Source organism: Panthera pardus, unplaced genomic scaffold, assembly GCF_024362965.1.
Source record: "Panthera pardus isolate Hobbes unplaced genomic scaffold, ASM2436296v1 HiC_scaffold_1, whole genome shotgun sequence".
NCBI classification, from domain to species: Eukaryota; Metazoa; Chordata; class Mammalia; order Carnivora; family Felidae; genus Panthera; species Panthera pardus.
The window spans coordinates 81473961-81493096 of NW_026526654.1; the positions used below are offsets into that span (position 1 = coordinate 81473961).

The 19136-nt window shown below is 46.7% G+C and overlaps 1 long non-coding RNA gene across 1 annotated transcript in view; it reads right to left on the minus strand.

Annotated features, from left to right (window-relative positions):
- The window catches only part of LOC128776252 (uncharacterized), a 31459-nt gene extending 12561 nt beyond the window's left edge, over window positions 1-18898 (minus strand). The window contains exon 1 of the long non-coding RNA XR_008421353.1: window positions 18381-18898. This is a non-coding gene — a long non-coding RNA (uncharacterized LOC128776252). The remainder of the gene's footprint in view (window positions 1-18380) is intronic.
- Between the last annotated feature and the right edge of the window lie 238 nt (window positions 18899-19136).

The window sequence follows — 19136 nt, forward strand, 5'->3', positions numbered from 1 at the left end:
AACTTTAAAAATTAAGAAAGAAAGAAAGAAAGAAAGAAAGAAAGAAAGAAAGAAAGAGAGAAAGAGAAAGAAAGAGAGAAAGAAAGAAAAAGAGAGAGAAAGAAAGAGAAAGAGAGAGAAAGAAAAAGAGAGAGAAAAAGAAAAAGAGAGAAAGAAAGAAAGAAAGAGAGAAAGAAAGAGAAAAAGAAAAAGAGAAAGAAAGAAAAAGAGAGAGAAAGAAAGAAAAAGAGAGAAAGAAAGAGAGAGAGAGAGAGAGAGAAAGAAAGAAAGAAAGAAAAAGAAAGAGGCATAAAAGGAAATGAAAACAGACCCCCCTCGGTCTGCCACACACAGTCAGAGCCGAGATGGGCCCAGTCATGCGCAGCCCCAGTCAGATTTCCCCAAAGGAAAGTGGGAGAGGTAAGAGGAAGCAGAACGCCGTTGACACCCAGGGGCTTTACCCTTCTCCAAGGTTCGTGCGCATCTGCACGAGTGTGAGCTCGGCCCCCAAACAGAGGCCCAGCTGAGCTGGGAGGCAGGTGTTTGACCCCCGTGAGACCCACCGTTCCGCGAGGGCACGGACTGTGTCCTCTGAGGCCCTGCCTGGTGCTGGAGGGGAGTCCCGGTCCCTTTTGAGGCCCAGGTGCCTGGGCAAGGTGGCAGGAACCCCGGGTGGGTGCCGGGGGGCCAGCCTCATCTGGGCAGCGGCCCGCTGGGTGCGGGACAGGGCCCTCACTCCCTGCGCCCGGAGGGGGGCCGCGCTGGGTGCGAGTGAGGCCTCGGAAGGAGAAACCCCGCTCTCCCGAGGTCAGTGGACTGAAGGAAAAACACCGCTACTGAGATTGGCCCAGATTCTGCCCCGACCTGGGTCCTGGGGGAGCTGCTCAGGGCAGTGTTTGCTCCTCGCTCAGCTTCTATGTGAAAAGGAGAAAAAAGACATAATTCAGAAATGAGTGTCCCGCCTCGTAATTGTCACAGGAAATTGCTGCAAATGACCGTGACATTATATTGTATTTTCATCTTTCTTTCTTCTTTTTGTTTGGTTTTTCATTATGCAAACAAAACACACTGATGTTTATCATCTACATTAAGCACTCAGCTGGTATTTAATACACGTTATTTAGGGCACCTGCCTCAAAAAAAAAAAAACAACTTTGAACCAACCCGTACAGGCTGACAGGTCAACACCAATGCTATTATGAAATGACATGATTTGCCATGAATGGGAAGCCCCATTAAATTCTTACTCTTTTTCAATTAAATTTTAAACACACTTTAGCACATATGTCTGTTTCTTCCAGGTGGGTGTTTTGTTTCAGGCTTCCTTCCTGCTGCCCGGGAGGGTTTTTTTTTTTTTTAATTTTTTTTTTTTTTTTAACGTTTATTTATTTTTGAGACAGAGAGAGACAGAGCATGAGCGGGGGAGGGTCAGAGAGAGAGGGAGACACAGAATCCAAAGCAGGCTCCAGGCTCCGAGCCCGACGCGGGGCTCGAGCTCACGGACCGCGAGATCATGACCTGAGCCGAAGTCGGCCGCTTAACCGACTGAGCCACCTGCCTGGGAGTGTTTTAAGTATGCCCGAAACCCCCCTGAGACAGAAGGCGAGCTTACTGTAGAATATTAACTCCTCTGCCTATTATATCCATAGAGCCAGGCCTATCTCTCTCCCAGGGGCACCAGAAATTGCTTTGGGGCACTGTTTGGAGAGGCCTTGGCATCCAGAAACAAAAGAAAAGTGAAAGAACCCAACGCCCCAAAGAGAGAAGACAGTGAAGTCCCAAGACCTAAAGAAACAGAGTTGTAAGTGACTGGTCTTGAAAAACAATTCAAGCACAGTCACACGGCTTTGTGCTGGCACTCACGGGGCTCCCTGGTACTTGGGTATCCTTGGGCAAATATCTCATCTCCTGTGCCTCGGTTTCCCCATTTGTAAGACGGGCACAAATTAGACGGGTACTGATTTCCTAAGGTTTCACTAGCGTGCGTGAGGATTTAGTAAAAGAATCGGTGTAAAATGCCAGACACGGTGCTTCGACTTGGTGAGAACTTCATAAATCGTTAGCTATCGCTCTTTAAAATAATAATAACATGGGGCGCCTGGGTGGCTCAGTCGGTTGAGCGTCCGACTTCGGCTCAGGTCACGATCTCGCGGTTCGTGAGTTCGAGCCCCGCGTCGGGCTCTGGGCTGATGGCTCAGAGCCTGGAGCCTGCTTCCGATTCTGTGTCTCCCTCTCTCTCTGCCCCTCCCCCGTTCATGCTCTGTCTCTCTCTGTCCCCAAAATAAATAAACGTTAAAAAAAAAAATTAAAAAAAAAATAATAACAAATGTTATGATAAATTAGCTTATAATAATTCTACCTTTTCCCCTTCCCCAGCTTGGGCTTCACCTTAAGGCAAAACATAGTATAGTGACTTCATTCCTAATTATTTGAACTTGACGTCAGTCCTTCCCAATCACCTGGGTTGCTTACAAAGGTACCGAAGCCTGTGTCCCACCCCCAAGATCCTGATTTAATGGATCTTGGGCGTGGCCTGGGCTTTGGAAGTTTTGGAAACTCCTCAGGTGACTCTAACGTACAGCCAGCGCTGGGAACCAGTGCTTTGTGGTCTTGTCCTGATCAAAAAGGCAAACGGTGGGGTAGAGTTGAAATCCACTTAAAGCAACATGTCTGATGAGCTAATATTGTGACTCATTTTGCTGCATTAGCCATTTAAGTCAGCCACTCAATCGCACTTACTTTTTCACGGAATCCGTAAGTGTTGACTGATTTGACCAATTAATTCAGGAAAAAGTTTGATTCATTATAGTTATATGGCCATAGCCTCAAGCAAATTAAATTGTCTGAAAACCAGCTATGATGGAGTGGGTGTCGGGAAACTTTTAGATAATACGTTACCACAGAGGTTCACATTAATGAATTCCAGTCCATACATTTACTAAGAAGCTGGGTATTATATAAAAATGCTGATGGTTCTGGATTGATTTGGCCAATTCATTTAGTAAAAATTTGATTTTTCAGACTCCTGTAGCCACAGCCTACAGAAGACTGGATTTGTTGGGGGACCAGCTAGGATTACGAGCGTAATTTAGAATATAAATCACTACAGGAGTACACATTATTTAATTCTGTCCTGCACATTTGCTAACCAACTGGAGGTTAAGTCAAAATGCTGATCGTTGGAATGAGATTAATGTTGTCTCATCCTTTTGATCTTGTCCTGGGGGCCTTTGAAGGCACGTGGGTTGCTAGTGGATTTGTCCACCGTTGTCTGTGTATTATTAACCTCTTTAAAAAATTAATGAGTGTGTCGGTCCACTTAGTGCGTTGGCCATCCTGCTCCATCAGATGAATCATGAGTAAGGGAGCACTCACGGCCTCAATCAACATCCTGTCAACACTTTCCGTTACGGGCACCAAATGCTCAATTAGAAAGAGTCCCTGAACCTCGTACCCCAGAAGTTTTGTCTGCATCTGGCCATGAACCTGGAGCATCATGATCTCTTGAACCAGCTGGGCAGACCAAACCTTTCTGGGATGCACCCATAGTTGGACAAAACAAAATTCAACAACCACTTGTCTCCAAATGTTTTCTATTGAAAACATAAAACGGGGCACCTGGGTGGTTCAGTCTGCTGGGCGTCTGACTCTTGCTCTCGGCTCATGGGGTCACGATCTCAACGGTTTGTGGGTTTGAGCCCCTTGTGGGGCTCCACGCTGTCAGCACAGAGCCTGCTTGCGATTCTCTCTCTCCTTCTCTCTCTGCCGCTCCACTGCTCGTGCGTGCATTCTCCCTCTCGTAAAAATATATAAACTTTAAAACATAAAACAGCTAAAAATCAGGCAATTTTTTGTGTATGGGCTTCTTCCCCCACTGCAGAACAAGTTATTTGTTTTTAGAGCATTTCCTCGTAAGGGGCACAGGAACAACGTCAGAAAATCGAGGACAGGGCACCTGGGTGGCCCAGTTGGTTAAAGCATCGGACTCTGGTTCAGGTCATGATCTCACAGTTTGTGAGTTCAAGCCCTGCGTTAGGCTCTGTGTTGACAGCTTGGAGCCTGGAGCCTGCTTTGGATTCTGTGTCTCTCTCTCTGCTCCTCCCCTGCTCTCACGCTCTCTCTCAAAAATAAAATAAAACATTTTTAAAAATTAAAAAAAAAAAAATGGAGGCCAGAAGAAAAGTAGTTTAAATTTTTCTTTCTGATAGTTTTGTGAGAAAAGGAATTTTGGTTAAAGACTGAATTAACAAAGTTCATAATGGTCAAAAGTGTAGGAATGGAACGAGTATTCAGTAAGTGCCTATTAGGTGCTACACTCTCTGTACATAATCTCCTTTAATTCTTATGATGGCCCCTCAAAATAGTCCAACCCCAATTCATAGATAGGGTATTTGGGGTTCAGAGAGACGAATTAACTTGCTCAAGGCTGCACAGAGTAAAGTCACAAAAATGGGATTTGAACCCAAGTCAGTCTGCCCCAGACCCCACCCTACGTCAGGGTGGCCAACCCTACTGGTCTACCCAGGACTGATTTCCCAGAACGTGTGGAACTCAGTTTCAAAGTCACAAAAGTCCCCGAAAAACCAGAATGAGTTGGTTACTATACTTAGTAGCCAGAGGTTACCGCTCCCTTAGCCAGTCGGCCAGATTTCAGGCCCTACATCTACAGCTGGTGGGAGGGCCAGAGAGAGGGCCCGGATCCCTCCCTTATTTCAGAAAATAAAATATCCGACCGTATTATATTTCCAAGTCAATAGCACTTCCAGACAAATTACTATATCCTTAGATCACGTAGGTGAAGGATTAGCAAACTTTCTCCGTGAAGGGGGCCATTTTTGATCTTGTGGGTCATGGGGTCTTTGTCACAATGACTCAACTCTGCCATCGTGGCGGGAAGCAGCCGTGGACCACACGGAAACAAACGGGTGAGGTTGCGTTCCAAGAAAATCTTGGTTGCGAAAACCAGAGGTGGGCTGGATTTGGCCCGTGGATAGTTTGTCAAACCCCGATGTAGATTATTAATAAAGAATCCTTTGCCTAGATAATGCACTTTTGAAGACGAACTGTTTCTGGAAGTTGCTTTAATTGGAGTAGGGGGGTGCCTGGGTGGCTCAGTCATGTTAAACATCCGACTTCGGCTCAGGTCGTGAGCTCACGGTTCGTGGGTTCGAGCCCCGCACCAGGCTCTGTGCCGACAGCTGGGAGCCTGGAGCCCGCTTCGGATTCTGTGTCTCTCTCTCTCTGCCCCTCCCCTGCTCACGCCGTCTCTCAAAAATGAATGCCAAAAAAAAATGTTGTTTTAAATAAATAAAAACGAATTCCTACTGCACTCTACGTAAACTTTAGATATGCTCATTGGCTTCAGTATAGCATTTTCTTTAATGTGTGCTGGGGAAAATATTATTAGATCGCCCCAAACTGAGGAGCAAATACGACTTTACCACCAGCACTGCCTCTACCGTCACGATATTCGTTCGTGTGCGCCTTCCTCCACGCACAGAGTGCTTGCTCGGACTCTGTGCCCTAAACACAGATATGCCCCAAAGTGAAGCGTGCAACCAACACACCCTCAAGTGCAAAAGGAAGAGAGGCCACAGCGGGGGGACGCAAGCAGGGGGAGATGGAAACTTGGGGGCAACTGGTAAGGCTTGGGCTCTGAATAAGCCGTGCAGAGAGGGGGCTGAAACACAGATTAGCTCAGGACTACAAGAGACGCTTAGCCTTTGGAGAGAGCTAGGGGTCGTAAGGAGGACATAGTTGTTTTTTATTTTTATTTTTTTATGTTTGTTTGTTTTTGAGAGAGAGAGAGAGAGAGTAGGAGCAGGGAAGGGGCAGAGAGAGAGGGAGACACAGAATCCGAAGCAGGCTCCAGGCCCCGAGCTGTCAGCACGGAGCCCGACGCAGGGCTCGAACTCACGAGCCAAGAGATCAGGACCCGAGCCGAGGTCGGCGGCTTAACCAACGGAGCCCCCCAGGTGCCCCTAAGAGGGAATAATTTTAAGAAGGTATTCCAGGGGCAGCTGGGTGGCTCAGTCGGTTAAACATCTGACTCTTGGTTTCAGCTTGGGTCACGATCTCATAGTTTGTGGGACCAAGCTGTTAGCTCAGAGCCTGCCTGGGATTCTCTCTCTCCCTCCCTCTCTCTCTCTCTGCCCCTCCCCCCGCTTGTACTCTCTCTCTTTCTCAAAATAAATACGTAAACTTAAAAAAAAAAAAAGATAAAAAAGGTATTACAACAATTAAGAGTACATAAACACATATTAGATATTTAGATAATGCACGCACTAAGCGAAGCACTCTTTTCACTTAATGATCAAATAGAATCGGCTAGGCACCTGAGAACATTTCCCAATTGTTTCATTTATCAATCTAACCCACCGACTTCAATTTTCCAACCTTACACTTGTAAGGAAGGCGTTAATATTGAAGATTATAGTGATATCCAGTAGAGGAGAATACAGTCATAAAAAATTTAGCTTCTCTATGCTTCCATTGCTTTTCCTAAATTACTTATGAAACAGCAACAAATACTATTGGTGCTATTGGGAAAGCTGACATTATCCATTTATTTAACAGTGGAGTCATTAAAAAAAAAGAAAAGAGAGGAGGGAGGCTGGGAGCATGAAATTCACTATTGTAGTAAATACGGATCCTGGTATCTTGAGAAGCTGGAGAGCATCAAAACCCACTAAGCAAGAAAATGACATGTGTTGAAGCCAACGTAAACAGTTTTTATTCACTTTCCATATGCGAGCATATGAGGAGAACCCGGCATATTTTATATTTGTACATTTTGGGGAAACACGTAGAATGCTAATCATCATAAGATGAGCCACGTCCCTTCTGCTACTTAATGTTCCGTAACTGTTCGGGAGTGCCGCACGAGCAAAGCATGTGGGAATTAGCGATCCCGTGACATTTCAGTACTCGTGTGGATTTTGGCAGGGTCCAGACAGGAAGCAGCACACCTGAGTTGTCTCAGTTATGTGAAAATGTATTCTACAACTGTTTCCAGGACATGTGATCCAAATATCATAGTAACTTACCAAACACAACGCTCATTGCCAGAAACATTTTCCTTGAGCCTTGTGGACATTCTTTTCTGATCTCACCAGAGAGGGCAAGGTCTCCCACCCTCCAGAACCTCCCGAGAGCTTCCCTCTCTGTCCCAAAGAGGAGAGCGTTTTAGAGGCAGAGTCCGTACCTTTACACATGAACATGGTCAAATGCATGCATTTCTAGAGAGGCCTTGAAGCAAAGATCAGAAAAATGGAGGGCGCTTTTTTTGAAATATTGTTTCCCACACTCTAACGGCTATGCCTGCCAGACAAAACGTTTGCGACAAACTTTATAAATTTCCGTATTTGGGGAAGTCAATTGTGGGCGTTAAGATGGAAATAGAAGAGGGGTGACTGGGGGGCTCAGTCAGTTAGGCATCCGACTGTTGGTTTCCTCTCTGGTCATGATCTCAGGTTCCTGAGATCGAGCCCCACATCGGGCTCTGGTGCTGACAGCCTGGAGCCTGCTTGGGATTCTCTCTTTCTCGCTCTGACCCTACCAAACTGGCACGTGTGAGCTCTCTCACTTTCTCTCTCTCTCAAATCAATAAACATTAAAAAAAAAAATTTAAATCCTTTAAAAAAAAAAAAAGATGGAAACAGAATAAATTAATTAAAAGACGTTACCAATACAAAAAAAAAAAGTTACCGATAAGGTACACAAAGCCTTTACCGGTGCTTGGCACATAATATGTGCTCAACAAATAGTAGCTATTATAACTTTATGATTTGGGATATTCACGATTAATGGCAACTGGTAGCGCGTATGGACACATTTACAAACGTATACTCATATTTATGTCTATAATGGGTGTGTGTAAACACAGAAGTGCCTAACTTTTCCAATTGCCAAAAATAATCTTTGCTTGTGAATGAAGGCATTGCTGTTTGCCGTGTTTTCCTGCTGAGAGTTGGAAAGGAGAACACAGAGCAGAGGTGTGAAACAGCTCATTTCTTTCGGTAAATTATTAACCCAGAAGCCGCACCACAATTAATTCTATTCGGAGCACTGACGCCACTCTGGCCCACATGCTACCTAGCGGTGCCTTCATCACAGAATGACACGTTAGAATCAGAAGGGCCTTCAGACGTCATCTGGCAAAACGACCTCACGTCTCAAGTGAGGAACCTGGGGCCCAAAGAGGTAAGGTGACTGGCCGGAGCACGTGGTCAGCATCAGAGGGGTCAGGCCAACACTGGACTGTTTTTTTTTTTTTTTTAATGTTTATTTATTTTTGAGAGAGAGCGCGCAAGCCAGGGAGGGGCAGAGAGAGAGAGAGGGAGACAAAGGATCCAAAGGGGCTCCAAGCTAACAGCAGGGAGCCCCATGCCGGGCTCAAACTCACCAACTGTGAGATCATGACCTGAGCCAAAGTCGGATGCTCAACGGACTGAGCCGCCTAGGCCCACGCTCCACCTCTGCCTACCCCTCCATAGGTAGGGGCTGGTCGATCTCATTATTTGTAAGGCATTTCTCCCCCTCTGAAAAAACACGTCTCTCTGATGGCACTCGGTCCGTGTGAAGCCATTCCTGCTGGACTTGCCTCCTTGGCCTCTTGGGGGTGACGGCCTTGTAAGCTTCTCCGATATGGAGAAGAGGGATTAGGATTTAAGATCATTGAGCCAAAGGGGGCCCAACAATGTCCCTTTAACCTCACCTTTTCTGATCTGCTGTTGTAGCTATTCAGGCTCTATGGGTGCCCAGTAACGTCACCTCACTTTAGAATCAAAAAGACCACTACTTGTGTTTTCCAAGTGCGTTTTTAAATGAAGTCTTTGAAATAGGTCACGGGAATGTCTTTCTTTAGACACAGCATTTTTAGTGAAAATGAAGTTATTGGTGAGTGGAAGAAATCACTTGTCTCTGATTCTGATGTTCAGAGTGCATAGTCCAGTTGGGGAAATTAGCTTAAACCACGCATGCAGAACCCACAATGGAGTATGGGCCTGGAGCCTCCCCGAGGCAGTATTCGGGTCTCCTTTACGCTTGTATCTCCAGCGCTAACTGCTTGGTACAGTGTAGGTGCTCAATAAAGTTCGTTGGACAAATTAACAAAAAAATAAACAAATTGGGGTGCCCGGGTGGCTCAGTTGGTTGAGCGTCCAACTCTTAATTTCGGCTTGGGTCATGATCCCGAGGTCACGGGATCCAGCCCCGCATCGGGCTCCAAGCTAAGCGTGGAGCCTACTCTGGATTTTCTCTCTCTCTCTCTCCCTCTCCCCCACCCACTCGCTCTCTCTCCCTCTGCCCCTCTCCCCCACCCTCTCTCTCTCTCCCTCTGCCCCCCTCTCCCCCCGCCATCTCTCTAAAATAAAAAAAAAAAAAAAATTATAAAAAAAAGAAATGCAAGTGATTAAAAAAAAAAGAAAGAACAAACAAGCAAATTACATTTTCGGTTCTCCAAACGTTCCATGGGTATGGAAAAGCAGCTTCACGTGGGGACAGGCATTTGTGCTTTCTGAAATTGTGTCTCCCAAACTTGATGGGCTGGTGGCTACTTTTGGTGAGACCAAAAAACCAACCAACCAGCCCAAGAGAAAACCAAAGACTCTCAGACTTTTCCATCCATTTCATGGTAACTTATTTCCAGGTTTCTTGCCTTGGTGGGGTTGCACGCAGTATGGTGTTCCCATGAAGAAAAAAACTGAACGCTTGTTTCCTGGTTGACATTTTATTTATTTATCTTTGGGACAGTGCAACCGGGGTGGGGGGGGGGGGAGGGCGGGGACAGGCAGAGGGAGGGGGACAGAGGATCCAAAGCAGGCCCTGCGCCTACAGCTGACAGCAGCGAGCCTGACGTGGGGCTTGAACTCACGAACCTCGAGATCATGACCTGGGCAGAGGTCAGATGCTCCACCAACCGAGCCACCCGGGTGCCCGCCCCCCTTGCTGACATTTTAAACAACTCGTCTTTAATGAAACCTTTGCTTCTCTCTCGTTAGACGCCCAGCCGGCCTGACTTCTGATTACATTTCCCCATGCAGTGGCGAAGGATGCTTCAGAGCGCGTGCTGCTCGAAAGATGGCCATTCAGACAACCCTGTGTCGTAAAACGACGTGCACGTGGCCCGCTAGTAGGGAAAGGCGTTGCAGCAGAGTATGTGTGTGTCAGCACGGGCTGGACACCACGCTGGGGCACGAATGTGTATGTCTTAAGAAGCAACAGTTGAGAACGGATGAAAGACACAGCCTGGGCACCCTCCCAACGCCCACAATGACACCCCTTTAGGACAGCTCAGTTCTGCTCACTTTCAGAGGTGAAATTGGCATCCGAAGACATGTTTTTTGAGATGTGAGCGCTGAGGCCTCTCTATGTAAGTATCAGCAATGAAACATCTTGATATTGACCACATTTTCTGTCCCGGAGACATGAGAAAGGAACAGGACTCGCCTGGTAGGTCTACAGAACGCTCCGCTTCCTTTCTTAAAACCTTCCGTGGTGTTTTTCTACCTTTCATTTGGCGTTAGAGAAGGATGGATACTTTTGTCCGGGGGCCAAGAAGACTGTATGCCCTGTGTCTTTCACCCAGCAGGCTACATTTCACCAAAAAGAAGTGGTTTGTTTGGTTTGTTTTTTGTTTTGGTTTTTTTTTTTACCTGATTTTTCCTACGGCATTTAAAAACTCTGCACTGGACTTTGCCACGTTCATTTTTCCCATCCCCCAAGCACCACTGTGAGCTGGTGAGAGGAAAAACATTAACTTCACTTACGCCTGGAGAGAGGTCAGTGGGCATGTCTGGAATCACACAGTGACTCAGAATACCTGCCTGAGCACTTTCTTAATCAGTCTGAAGGCTGGCCATTCAAACAGCAGGAGATATTTACTCGTTTTTGGAAGTCTCTTAGGCTGTGTTTCCAAATGGTCAACATCTAGCTTAAGGGAGGGAAATCATTTCGTTTTTACTCACTACTCCAAGTCAACAAAGTGAAAATAAAAATATATTCAATAAAGTTGGTAGAATGGTTCTCTCACGACAAATCTACAGTTGGCTATTATTAAGCTAGAAAAGTCCATTTGAAAGAGGTCTCGGGGCACCGGGGGGGCTCAGTCGGTTAAGCGTCTGACTCTTGATTTCAGCTGAGGTCGTGAGCTCACGGACGTGAGATGGGGCCCCATGTTGGGCTATGAGCTAAGCGTGGGGTCCGCTTGGGATTCTCTCTCTCCTTCGCTCTCTGCCCCTCCCCATTCTCTCTGTGTGTCAAAATAAACAAATAAACATTTTTTTAAAAAGCTGTCTCAAGCTTTTGAAGGTGATTTCACGGAGTGTGCGTGCACCCTCATGACAGACCCCCCAACCCCATTCCAACAGTGACACTGTGAGCAAAACACCCCAAGGGGCAAGACCCACATCTGAGCCCACTTGACATTTTACAGTTTTTCTTACGTGTGGGCGACAGCTGACTTTCCAAGGATCTGGAAATCTACCTTTACCTAGATGCTTGTATTCCAGACAAAGTGTTACAGAGCTAAGAGAACACAAAAGCCACACGCCAGCAGTTTGGGATACCAACTTTAGGCCGGTTCATGTCATTAATCAACTCACGGCGATTATTGGTTCTAAATTTAAAGTCTGCCCTTTTACGTTCCACTGGGGTCGAAATCCCTGTTTTCTCTGAATTTGCACTTGTGGTAGGACACGACAATTCTCCTGTCCCCGCTTTGCATGCTAAACAATTCCAGTTCCTGGAACTCTCCAATCTTTTTCTAGCTCTCCCCCACCCCCACCCCCCAACATAGGACGGCTCCCTGAGCCTGCTGTGAGTTTCCCCCCATCAGGTTCTCTGGGGTGGTTTGGAAATCTACCCACACCAGCAGCCCTCACCCTCCAAAACAAAAAGCAAGACAACTCACACACATCTCCCCAGAGTAGCAGGAGGAATGGCTCATCTTCCCGGGGCTGGCACGTGTCATTTATTTCATATGTATGAGTACATACAGTTATCGGTGGGTTTCTTCGGCCATTGAATCGAGCAAATTAAATTCTAAAAGTTTAGCAACGTAACCAGAAGGCTCTTAGCAACCGAATATGGCAATGAAATGAAAATGTGTCTTTCAAGAAGACTTTGGCTGTGACCATGACCAGAGAAGAAAATCCCTAGGGTCCTTGGCAACATGGCGACTTCATGTTACCGGGGGAGACGTATGGATTTCTTCTAGCTGATGATAATCACAAGACTTGGTCCTACTGGGTATAAAAAAGGGAGCTTGAAGGAAAAGTTTCGTTACAAGTTGGAAGTAAAAGAAGCTAGGCTGATAAGAATTTCCATAGATTTTAGATAGGAAAAATTATAGATACTGGCTTCAGTTATTAAAAAGCATGAGCTTAAGCCTTTTGATCCCTTAATTAAAGTTCTTGTTCCAAAGATGTGTTCAAACACAACCTTTAACGGCAGCTCTGTTTCTAAAATAGTATCATAAAAGCAGGAGAGGGAACAAATCTGTATGTATCTGTACTACAGGAGAAATCTTATCACTAATTACTGAAGGGAAGGGCAGGAGTCCCAGCGTGCCTGGTAAAGATTTTACTGGAGAGGTACTGGGGGTGGGGTGGGGGAGAGCACGAAAATGCCATTAAAGAGAACGAAAGCCGAGGCAGGATTTAAAAAACAAAAAACACAAAACACAAACAGCCTTCAGAGCAGCTGGGCCAAGCCTCGAGTTGGAGACACTGTTTTTTTTTTGCCTGTAAAGTTTGCATCTGTCTGGTTCCCCTTCCCAAGGCCACCTGAGCCCCGATTTTAGCCTAAAATAAGACACCCAAGTTTTGGTGTGCGTTCAGGTATTCCAATCACTAAATGTCAGTTCAGTGAGGGGAAACACCAGGTACAACAAAAGTGGATTTCTCACGGTTGTTACTGTGGCCCGTCCAGATCCAGGTTCAGATTTTTCACCCTTACCCCACACCCCCCTCTTAACCGTCACCCCTGGGCAGCGGTGGGGGGGGGGGGGGGGTTATGAAGAGAAAAGAATGCAGCGCATTATCTCTTTCAGGTTCTCGAAGTAAACCTTGGGTTGTGGTGGGAATGTGTCACTGTGTCAATATCATGATGTCTGTATTCTCATTATATAGAGCAGCCAGATCTTGGGGTTTTTTTCCAACCCCAACTGCTCTGACGGGTGGTTCCATCCAGTGCTGGCCGCTTTCCACGGTGCATACGCGCAGACTCTCAAATTAAGTTCTAATGTAGCAGTTTGAACTTGTGCTAAGCACAGCAACCTGGCTGCTTTTTAGAGTGACCATGGGGGATTCGTGGCGTTTTAACACTGTGTATTACTAAAGACTAATACTATGTGCACATTAAATTGCTTATCTTGGGTTGGGGGGGCCCTGGGTGGCTCGGTCGGGTTGCATGTCTGACTTCAGCTCAGGTCATGATGTCACAGTTTGAGAGTTCAAGCCCCACGCTGGGCTCACGGCTGTCAGCGCAGAGCCCGTTTTGGATCCCCTCTCTCTGCCTCCGGTTTGCATACTCTCTCTCTCTCTCAAAAATAAATAACCATTAAAAAATAAAATAAAATAGGGGCGTCCGGGTGGCTTGGTCGGTTAAGCGTCTGACTTCGGCTCAGGTCATGATCTCACGGTCCGTGAGTTCGAGCCCCGCGTCGGGCTCTGTGCTGACAGCTCAGAGCCTGGAGCCTGTTTCAGATTCTGTGTCTCCCTCTCTCTCTGCCCCTCCCCTGTTCATGCTCTGTCTCTCTCTGTCTCAAAAATAAATAAACATTAAAAAAAATAAATAAATAAAATAAAATAATAAATTGCTTATCTCGTACTTCACAGCAGAAAAGTGAAATCCTTGTGTTTGAATGTGTTTCTCAAAGAATTTCCATTAACCCAGTTCACATATTTCTCAACAGGAAATCATACAGACTTGGAAGATGAAAAAAGACATGCAAAGAGTCAAAGACAAGAACAGACAGAGGTCAAATATACAAATATACCCACGTGAAGAGATAGAAATAAGATATTTGAGGGGCATTTTCACAAAAAGTTGACTCTTTAGAGAAGTAGTTAAAATCACACTTTTGGGGGCGTGGGGTGGCTCAGTCGGTTAAGTGTCCGACTTCAGCTCAGGTCATAACCTCAAGGATTGTGGGTTCGAGCACCGCGGCGGGCTCTGTGCTGACAGCTTGGAACCTGGGACCTGCTTCCAATTCTGTGTCTCCCTCTTTCTCTGCCTCTGCTCTGCTCGTGCTCTGTCTCTCAAAAATGAATGTTAAAATACTTTTTTAATAAAAAAAATTAAAGTTAGACTTCTTTAACCTGAATTTTCAGATGCAACTCACTTTGTAGAGTATTTGGAAAACTGAGATCCCCTCTCATTTTTATGAATAAAACTGGACTTGGATTTAAAAATACAAGGAGCTCAAGAATGCAGCAAAACATAGGCAGGACCCCCAGATCACACATTTAAAGGTAAGATGATCTTGGGGTGCCTGGGTGGCTCGGTTGGTTAAGCGTCTGACTTTGGCTCAGGTCATGATCCCACAGTTGATGAGTTCGAGCCCCACATCCGGCTGTCTGCTATCAACACAGAGCCCACTTTGGATCCTCTGTCCCCCTCTCTCTCTGCCCCTCCCCTGCTCCCTCTCTCTTAAAAATAAACATAAAAAAATTTTTTAATTAAAAAAATAATAAAGGTAAGATTATCTTTTACTGATAAATTCTTAAAAGTTCTGCTCAAAATAAGTTATGGAATATGCATGCAAAGTAGAGTTATTTTTATATTTGGTGTAATAGCGGAGACACTTCAAAAGAAAAGCACTATTGCAAAAGAACAAAACAAATGAGAGACCGCGGAATCACTTGGCTTTATCAAGTCTTCCCTTAATATTCTGTGAGAGAGGATATACAAGCTGCATTTAAAAAAAAAATTAACTGATTGCTCATGATCTCAGTTTTGAATTCGAACCATGAATCAGGTTCTCTGTGGTCAGCGCAGAGCCCCCTTCGGATCCTCTGTCTTTCTCTCTGGCCCTCCCCACTTGCGCTCGCTCTCTCTCTCTCTCTCTCTCAAAAACAAATATTAAAATCAAAATTAACGTAGTGTAGAAACTTCTGGCATTTGGAAATGAATGACTGATCGTGGTTAGAGCCTAGAGGAGCTGCAGACGCTTGGATAACCGAGAGCTCTCCGCCACACAGAGAATTGCCCCAGGACGGGGCTGGTGTAGACCAGGGTTGGGACAGAAGTCCACCTGGCAGGGAACTAAGGTAGGAGCCAGAACAAACAAGCCTGCAGCACATTTCAGGGTACAGACAGCAATCAAATACAGAAGTCCAAACAGGTTGCTCGTATGGCCTCTCTTCCCCACGGAGGCAGGGATTTTTAAATTTTGTGCACTGTCGCCTCCTCAGCTTCTGGGACAGTTCCCGGCTCAACTATGTGATGATTCCACGAACATGGACCAAGTTACAGAAGATAGATTTGCCAAAGGAAATTAAATCCCCCAAATATCTAAAGAGCGCCTATGCAGTGCTAGGTTAAGTACCCACCTATAATGCAGAAGTAACGGATAGGAAGCCCGGCAAGGAGACGTGAAAATGCACACTGCTGGGCTGGAGGACGGGCTGGTGATGGGCTCAAGGGCGTCCCTGGAAAGAATGGCATTGGTAGGAAACACTGAAACTGACACCTGTGTCAGGCCCTGGGCTTGGCGTTCAGTTCCCTGAGATCCCTGCACAGAAACCACTGCAGCTACCTTCATATACCTAATGCCGGCTCAGTGAACTTCTGGTAAGTGCTCATTAAATGTCTGTGAATTGATGAGCAGGCAATCAGGACCCAAGGAGGACACTCGATCTAGCTGCAGGGTCAGCATGCTGGCCAGGACCAGCCAGGGAATCGGCCCGTTGTTCCCTCCTGTTCTCCTCCTCATTCACTTGAATGACCAGAGTCAGGCTGCATCTGAGACTGTCAGAATGAAGTCTGAGAAGACCTCTAGTCCCAGAATTCAACACCAAAATGTGAAGCCCCGGGGTGCCATTTGAGACTTCCGGAATCAAAATCCTGAGGGGGGGTGGGGAGGGGGACCCAGAAACCAGCAAGATTTTAACCAAGTACCCAGGTAAGTCTCCTGCATGTCAAAGTTTGGATTCTACTAAAGCAGGATTTTGTAGGCAAGTAAAAAGATCTAATTAGAATTTCTCTCAAGGACCCACATTAGTAACTGAAATCCCAAGGGCAAGGAAAACTAATCTGGGTGGTTACCGTGGACCAGGTACTATTCAACATGCTGTCATATACAGGGGTGGCTGGGTGGCTCCGTCGGTTAAGTGTCCAACTCCTGGTTTCGGCTCAGGTCATGATCTCGTGGTTGGTGAATCTGAGCCCTGCACTGGGCTCCATGCTGAGGGCGCAGAGCCTGCTTGGGATTCTCTCTCTTCCTCTCTCTCTCTGCTCCTCCTCTGCCCTCTCTCTCTGTTTCTCTTTCAAAATACAAAACTTAAAAAAAAATTTTTTTAAGATGTTATCACATAGAACAATGTAATATTCAATAATCCAAGGTGGTAGTTTTACTACATCTAAAGACACAAGTTCAGGGGCACCTGGGTGGCTCAGTCGGTTGAGCGTCCAACTTCGGCTCAGGGCATGATCTCACAGTCTGTGAGTTCAAGCCCCGCACCCAGCTCTGTGCTGACAGCTTGGAGCCTGCTTCAGATTCTATGTCTCCCTCTCTCTCTGCCCCTCCCCTGCTCTGCTCTGTCTCAAAGGTAAATAAAAACATTAAAAAAAAATTTTTTTTTAATAAAAAAAATAAAGACACAAGTTCAAGGCCAGTAACTAACTTGCCTAACATTGCACAAGTACCTAGCGGGAATCCAAACCACGTTTAATTCCGGAGATCACCTGCTCCCCTACGTCTTGCTGCATTTTTTGGAAAGGCAGAATAGAGAGAACCGGGACATTCTGTAGTGCCTGTCTTCAAGAAATGTGCATAGAGTCAGTTACTGACTGGTTGAATCTGTCAAGATCAGTTTCTGAAAATCAAGATTTGCGGTTTTAATTACACACGCATTAAGTATAGACCTAGCATGCCTAAATCACCTATGACTTGAATCATCCTAATAAAAAGGCAAGCACTGGGTAAAGTGGCCTGTCTGGGGCAGAACTAGAACACTCAAGTGCACAGGGCAGACAAGTACCTGACGAATGAAGGCAGGGTGGGGAGGAATGGATAACTGTAGACTGTCCCACCTTACAGACGGCTGGGCTCCAGCCCACAAGTCCCTCCCTTGTGGCCGGGTCTCATATCTCCAAGAAAAGCCAAAAGTCCAGCTTTGCAAGTGGAAATATCCTGGTTTTAAACCATAGATAGCTAATTCAAAGGTTTAAAACACACCTGGAAAACCGAACACACAGGTCTGGAAAACATGGTGGCCTATGGAGCTCCAGCCTGCAACCTGAGGTCTGGAGTATACAAATCCCAGGGAGTTAAGCTTCACAGAGTCACTGGAATATTGTTCCGTGTAAAATGGTTTCGATCAGAGGCACGTGTCTCCGCATTATGCTTATAAGAAGCTATATCCGATCAGTGCTGCTGGTTTGATTTGATAAAACCCACACCGCATGGGTCTTTAGATTTTATACCGCGTGTCACATGTGGCCTGACGGCCAAATTTTTGTAAACTGAATTGGACCAATTAACTTATCATCTAGGGATGATTAACCTTATCATGCCAGTTTGCCAGTGATCATCAACTGGCGTCAGCCAACTGAAAATTTAGGATTCCCTGGCTTTTCAGTTCATTTTAAAGGAAAATGGAGTAACGCCTCTGGGGGGAAGAACCTTCCCTTTTAGGAAGCACCCCATACCGCATCGCTTTGTAGTAACCGCATTTGGAAATTTCCTAAGTTGAACTTGTCGGTACAGAACCATTGAAGCTGCTGTTTCAGAGCTAATGAGTGATTGTACTACATAGGATTCAGGTTCTAAAACAGCAACTTACAAGAAACGAGCTTTTTTCGTCCCTAGTATTATTTAATGATTTTATAATGTTAATTTACAAATGGCTATGAACAAGCCAATGTTTTTGTTGTTTCTAACATTTATTTCCAAGGTCTACCTAATACTCGACTCTTCCCAATATTGGCATCGCCCTAGGGGATATTTTCTTATCTATTTTACAGCAGGGTTAAAAAGAGAACTCTCCCTCGGCGCCTTTATTTTTGCAACGCGTATGCATTTATTTCAGGTTACCATGTGAGGCCACGTTAACCGACCAAGGCAGAAACCGTCATTAAATCACGTTAATACACTGTCAAAACGCCACCAGGCTAACGATGTTAAACGTAGCGTAGACGCCCGAGCATCGGTGTGAACGGATAAAAAAGGCACTTACGAGGATGACCCGCATAGATTCCCAGTTTCAAGCCCCAACAAAAAGCCTCCAGGAAGTGAAGTCGGCAGGTTCTAATTTCACTTATTTTCAGGGCTGTGTGTGCCTTTTTAAACGGTTATCGGAGTTTTTCCACCGTAAAAGCAAAGCGCGTCGGAGGAGTCTGGTGGATTTGGAGCAGAAAAGCCTCCTCTGTCCCGGAAGTCTGACGGAGCCGAGTTCCCGGAGCCGCGCGGCCGCCCGCCCCGATACACCCCTGCCGCCGGGGGCTGCCCGGGCTGGGCGGGGCCGGCGGGCCGCTTTGGGCTGGGGGGGGGGGGTTCGCCGTCGCGGGAGGGCCCCGCGGGGCCAACCCGAGCCGCCGGCCGGCCCCGGGCTTTAGAGAAACTAGAGAACTCGCGCGGCCCGCCCGGACTTGCCCGAGCGTCTCCGCTCCCGCGAGCGGCGCTTCCAGTCCGCGCCCCGTCCTCCCGCCGCCGGGCGGGCTCTGCGCCCTCGCCGGCCGCCCCCTTCCTCCTTCCACCGCCTCCGCCCCGCCCCCTCCTCTTACTTCCTCATCCCTGCTTCCTCCCGCCCTGCCCCCTCTCCCCCCTCCTTCCTCCACTTCTAACCCCCTCGGCGTCTCCCCTCTTCTTTCCCTCGCTTCTCCCTCTCGCACCCGCCTTCTCTCCCTCCCCACCTCTTCCCGAGCCCATTCCTTCCTTCTACCACCCCGCCCCCACTCCGGCCCCTCCCCCGCCCGCCCGCCTCTCACCTCCT